Genomic DNA, 6,834 nt, shown 5'->3' on the forward strand with positions numbered 1-6,834 from the left:
CACACTACAAAATGCCAAAAAAACACTAAGATGAAGAACTGGCCTGTTCGACTCATGCTCCAGCAGAGGTGGAATGGATTTGCAAGCCGTGTGCCTGCAGAGATGTTTTTGCAACTGCTTCAAGACTGAGGCTCGCCTCTGATTCAGTGGTCTCTGGCTTAGCAATGGCTTGACTTTGCAACGTGCATGGTGGAGCAGCCTTTGCAACAGGGCTCCACTCTGGTTTCACTGATCTCCCATATGTCCTGGGCATTTTCCTTTCCACCATGCACATTTCGCTTATGGAAACAAGCCATTCATTTACTGAACTGTTCTGTGGAAAATGTCTCCTGGGCACTAGAGCATCTCTCTGCTATCAAACCAACTTAGAGAAATGCAGAGAGGATGCAGTTGCTCAGCACCATAGAAGATGGCAAGAGCAAGCCCAGATCTCCAGCATTGGGCAGAAGCACTGAGAGGTGTCACACAGGTTTCAGCCATGCCCAGAGAACTCAGAATGGTGGGTATATGAAACAGAGGAGTCATGGTCTTACTTTGCTGCTTGGACTCAGTTGGCAAGACTGCATCAGAAGTCTTGAGGCATGTGGTGTCTATTTTTACATGGCTCGATTCAAGATTTTTGAAGCTGAGAGGAGTCTCCCCACTGCTTTCAATAGACTTTGATGCAAATTTAAATTAAAAAAATAAATAAATTAAAAATAACAGAATCATGGATTTAAAAATTGTCAAAGTGTTGGGAGCTGTGTTCACCACCAGTTTACAAAGTCCAGGCTCATATAAGATTGTGACTAATATGCCAGCCATAAAATCAGTCCATGGCTGAGAGAACAATAATTTTCCTAAATTAAATCTCATTTCCCTATATTTCCCTGGCCTTTTATTTCTTCATTGCCAATTATTTCTCTTAATATTTTCCCTTTTCTTGGCAGTCAGGTCCCAGAACCAGTGCCCATCCTCTCTGCCAGCTCCAGTCAAGCCTTGAAATGCTAGTAGGCCAAGCTCCAAAAGTATGTAAAATTAATTTATAAATGGCAATTATTTAAACCTAATCCTTCCCAAAAGAACTCTCAAGCAATTTTTTCCTCTCTATGTTTAAGTTATTTCTGATGGTGGCTTTCGTGTGAGCCTTTACACGCTGGTTCCTGGTAACAACTCACACCATTTCCACAGCAGGACAAGGATGGCCAGAGAAGTCTTCCACCACTCCTGCAGTCAGCCTCAGCACTTCCTTTATTTGCAGATAGTTTGCATCTGCCTTTATATCCAGCTGTTTAGGGTGTGATTCTCTTGCTGCCCCACATCCTACATATTGTGAAGTTTTCACAGCAAGAAGTTTGTAAACTATTTTCTGCCAGATATTGTCTAGGGTTATATATTAACACCGTCATTTTTTAGGGGATGGAAGTTACATGTGGGCATGGCAAATGAGTCTCAGTTTCACCTAGCATAATTCACTGCTTCTCTGTGTCTCATCTTCAGCCAGCTCCTTTGCACATGTCCATAGTGCTTGTACTGCTGCTCCCTGACCCACACAGCCCCTTGGGAAGAAATGGCAGACAGCATTGGCATTAAATTGTATTTTTCACGCAGTTCTCCCCCAAAAGAGAGAGCACCCTGGCAGTGTTGGCTGAAACAGGTCCTCATCATGGAAAGTGGAAAAAAAAACTGGCTCCCTTCCATGAGCAATGCATTGGGTGCGTATTCACTCCATACCCTCGTCTGCATTCAGCCACCCTCTTTCTCCAACATGGCTGATGCACAGGGGAAATGGCACAGAGACAGAGACTCTGAAGTGGCTTTGTGTTCTCAAACATTGCAGGTAGGTCTGTGCCCCTTAAGTCTGGGCTGTTCTGACACCTTCTGGTACCTCCTGACTGCTGCATGTCCAAAGGGAAGAGGGCATGCTGTGTTTTGCTGGGAAAATCCAATCAAGTGTGTGGAGTCAAAGTGTCTGGTAAAACACAGAGCATCCCAAAGCCTTCTAGCAGGGGGCACTTTCACTATAGCTGGTCCTGGCATGGTTGGAGGTCCAGGTTTTCCACTCCATGGCTTTTGTAGGTGATAATTTCTTGCCCCACTTTGTACCACTCCCAGCTTCCCACAAAGGGCCACCCAGAAAACATCACTTTGGAGAACTGAAGATCAGCACTCAACAGCTCCTGTCCACAGGAGCAGCCAGACAAGCACATTTTGTGCGAGTGTCTTGCCAGCAAGCTCAGCTAACAACAGTTGTTTGCAGGTGCTTTTTATCTGCCTTCTGGTTTTCTGAGACTTTAGGATGCACTTTGGTCCTGTTTGCCAATTACTCTCTACAGCCAGGTGCTTTAGATGCTTTATTGGTAATTCTTCCTAAGTGAAACCTCAGCTTCTCCCATTATCACATGAATGTGGAAAGTAGATTTTAAACAAAAATATTGAATGTCATGAGATGTTATGAAATCACAAGAGCCAGCACCATGGTATTCTGAGTTGGTTCACCAAGGAACATTAATTTGATTAGTAGGTGAGTCTAGCTGCTACTGTATCCTGTTTCTGTAATTCAGTGCTGGAAGAGCTTGGTAGCCATCCTGAAATTAAAAACAAACAAGCATGAATTTCAAGGAAAGGAAAATTAAATGAAAACAGCTGCTCATGGCAAGGCCATTGCAGGGGCTGGGAGAGGCAGGAACAGATTTTTCCTTATGGATTAAAAAAATGGCCAGACTCATCTGCTCTCCTCTGCATGAGGATGTCCTCAGGCAGAGCGTGTTGGTGGGGTTTTAGCACTTCTCCTGTAGGAAGACTTGAACCACTGACAAGAGACCCCAAAGGAAGGGTGAGGATGACCCAGAGGTCCAGAAAAAGTGAAGAGAGAAAAAAGACAAATGGAAAGCTAGGGAAAGACACCTGATAAAGTTGTTCAAACAATTTAAAGAGAGAGCAATTAGAGGATAGGGATAAGCTGTTCTGCACGTGAGCTTCCATAGTAGTGGGCTAGATGGGATGCAGTAGGAATAGCATGGAAATGGATAGGGTCTACACCACTGGGACACTTGAAGGAAGACTGATGTGGCTGCAGATGGCACTGTACTGGGCAGGAGGCTGGCCCTGAGATTGCTGGAGGTCCTTCCTGTGCAAGGGGTGGACACTGAGGTGCCTGGACCTCTTTGCTTCAGTTCTCTCTGTCATGTGCGATGAGCTGTCAGCCCTTAAAGCTGTGGTCCATGCACCTCTCATGGAGGCAAGACCTCCTAAAAAAGGAGAGGTTAGAGGTGGCTGTTTGGTGGCTGAATCCAGAGAATAAAATGGTGGGGTTACCCATCAGCGCACAGACCACCACAAGTGAAGGGACAGGAGCCATAAGCTAATTTTCTCATTGAAAAAAGTAAACCCTTTGTTTCTGTCATAGCTTTACTTGTGGCATTTTGCAGTTTGCTTTTCCGGAGCAATGAAAGGAAGTGTCCCTTTTTCCTCAAGTCTCCAGACTTGAATGATGCCTGCACTGTGAAGTAGCCCCCACTGCTGCTGCACTCGTCACTCCTGTCCTAAGAGCCATCAAAATCCCATCACTTTTCTCTACCAGCAGGGTGGATTGGGGCTGGCTACATGAACCCCATCCTCCTCCTAGCCTTTGAAGGGAAAGAGCAGGCAAATGTTTCCTCAGTGGAGGAAGGACGATTAGCTGCAGGGAGAGCCAGAGCTGCGGAGCTCTGCCAGCTCCCCCTGTAGCATCTCTCTGAGTCCCTCACTTCTTTAGGGATCATCTGCCTGTAATTAGTGGGGTTTTTAAAGATCAAGCTCTGTTCCTTGCAACATAGAGTACAAATGGCAATAGTTAGTCTAAAGCAAACTTTTCAGGTGTTTGAAGAACAAGAATACACCAGCCTCTTCCCTGAGGACATGGAGCTTTAAGGGAACAAGTTTGTCTAGTTTTACAATTTCATAGTACTACTCAGCAAGGATGCATATAGCTACAGCCCTTGCCTTACACAGTTCATTTGCCACATTGCATGTAAAGATAGCTTTGTAGACTAACACCTACAGACACATGTAAAGTTCAGCCTATTATGTGTTTTAAAAGGACCTTGTCAGTCATGCTGGATTACTTCTTTTCCCTTCAAAATTTAAACATTCATTTGGATAAAGGCTTGTCAAATCCATACCTCTAGCGATGCCTTAAAATAGTGAGTTTTTTCGTGCTCTAAGAAAATAATTAAGACATTAGGAATAGTTTGAGACTTTCCAGAGGGATGAAAACCTCCCTCTGTGTTCTTGGTGCAGAGAGCAGGAGAGATGATAACCTTCGGGTTTTCACTCTGCTTTGGCTGGAGCAGCTGTAAACATTTACTCATTTTTTCCCCACCACTTCAAGCTGGAGATGGAGAAAAGAAAGTGGCTGTAAATGTTTGCGCAATTTCTACTAGCAAAACAAAGCAAGGATTTGGGTACAATTCAGGTACTGCTGAAGGAGGAGAAAGGTGCTGGAAGAATGATGCTGCTGGGAGGAAGTGCTGGGATTAAACATCTCTTTTTCCCAGTCAGGGCACTTGTCACTATTTCATTCATCCCTAAAGAGGGTCCCTGCATCACCACTGGTTTTTCAAAATGGAAATCCCTTCAGCAGGTGGCCAAGGGAACAGTTTCCAGGTTTCAGGAAATGAATTATTTATCCCTTCCCATTTCCACTCATGGCAGTGCTTGCTCTGTCTTTCCCCTTCCACCAGAGAGGGTGACCCCACTGGGCGTCTTTGCCATGTGAAGGCTGCACAGAATTAAACCTCCCAAGGTGCCAGAGGGCCACAGCAGTCACCTGATGAGCAAGGCCAGGGGTGATGCCCAGTGCTCAAGGACTTTCCATCTAATGGCTGTATTGCCTGGGGGCAAACATTGACGTGGGTTTCTCTCTGTCTTCAAGGCTGTGAAAGAAGAAAGCTGTATGAGAAGGAATTTTGTTGAATTCTGTGAGCAAAATGACCAGAAAATCTAACAAACAGCTATTCACTTGCTTTCTCAACATTCTTTGAGAAAGGTTCTCCAAAGTTAAACTGTTTGGTGTTTTTTTCCAACAGTAGTGTTGGGGTTACCAACTGACCCAGTATTTTGCTTAACAAGAGGGAAGGCTGGGATGCAGGGAGAGCAGGAAAAGGCTGGCCAAGCAGTGATGAACTTTATGGTTGCACATCCCCAGTTAAGAGCCAAGCAGAGCTTTCTAAAAATACAGCCTTTGGATGGCTGAAGGACTGTATATATAGCAATGTAAAGTTACCCGGGAAGGAAGGCAAAAAAGAGTAGCTTCTGAATGGAGGACATGAGAGGACCTTGAGGTTCCACAAAAAAAACCACCAAATATATATTTACCTAAAATAAAAAGCTCTAACCCCTCAGCACTGGCAAACCAAGGAAGAAATATAAAAGGCCGGAAGCTGTGGAAACAACCAGGACTTTTCTAACTGGACCAGAGTGTTCAAAAGATTGTCATCCCCAGGGACATCTGTGTTCGTGGGAATTGTGAGGAGGGTTGTTCATAAATCTGACAGAAACACAGACTGAAAAACAGGACAGAGGACTCTCAGTACTACAGAGATCAAAATTAAGAATTACTGGAAAAGCTGTGACTACAAAGTCTGTCTTTTCCCCAGTGCAGATCTGGATCTGTGAGCACACCCATTCCTGCTCTGAAACATCCAGCTTCTGGAGCAAGTGGGGACAAAGGCTCTAGGTGCCTCTGGCCCCCTAAGTCACCTCCTGCTGCCAGACAAAGATGGAGCGGTGCAACATGGCAGATGGGTGAACTCATCCAGAGGGAAGCATGCCTGTGGAGGCTGGGTCTGCAGGTTATGAGGACAGCTCTGAGCTGCTTCTTGACTGCGTTTTAAGCCGGAGATGGAGCACAACAGGAAAGCCTGATCTGCTGTGATGTCTGCCCAAGTTTTTCTTGAAAAGCCCTGCAACAGTAGGATCTGTTTAAAGACACCACATTAGAAGTTCAGAGTAAATGTGTACTGACAATAAATAGAAAAAATATATACACACACACCCCAGGTGGCTGAACAGCAGCACAACACAGTGATTCAAAGCAAACAGACACCCTTCAAAAAGTAGAAATCAAGTGCAGAAATTAGGCAAATTAGATGCAAGACTACAATAAGGCAGCCCAGAAGAGAAATCCAAGGAGCTACTTGCTAACAGAGTGGAGGCTGACAACAAACCCTTTCTCAAACACATCAGAAGCTGAAAGCCTGCCAGAAAAACTGCTGTGGCCAGCACTCGATCTCAGCACAAGGAGGCCCAAGAAACAAAGAAATCAGTATTTTGTGATATTCACGGGCAGTATCTCAAAGAAGAAATAGGAATAATAGTTTAAGTGAATCTGTTGAGAGCAAAACCAGGTAGAACCCACCCCAGTCTCCCCATTTGTCAGGGTAGGGAGCCTGCACATGAGGGAGGGTGGGAGGGTCACGCGTCTCACCTCAGCGAAGACTTTGATGCTGCTCTGTAGGAAAGCTGGCAAATAATGGGTCTGATGGAAATACTGCCCAGTGGGTGCAAGTGAGGAACCCTGCTCAGGGTGTGCAGGACTCCATTAAAGGCAGACGCTCATCATGGGGAGACAACTAGGAGCAGAGCCTGCTAAGGGAGTCTGGAAGGAGCTGGGTTTTCAGTGCAGCACAGAGGAAAACAGGATAACCAGATGGGCACAGGCATGGCAGGATTTTCCTGAGGGAGGTCAGCCTTGCAAGATGTCATGAGCCTGTAGAGAGGCAACTGCGGAGGAAATCCTTGCTTCAAGGATTGTGGGGTAGTGAGAGGACACCACAGGATAAGGATTCCCCTTCATCTTGTTTCTTACATTCC

The sequence above is a fragment of the Lathamus discolor genome, chromosome 4 (genome assembly GCF_037157495.1).
Source record: "Lathamus discolor isolate bLatDis1 chromosome 4, bLatDis1.hap1, whole genome shotgun sequence".
Taxonomy (NCBI): Eukaryota; Metazoa; Chordata; class Aves; order Psittaciformes; family Psittacidae; genus Lathamus; species Lathamus discolor.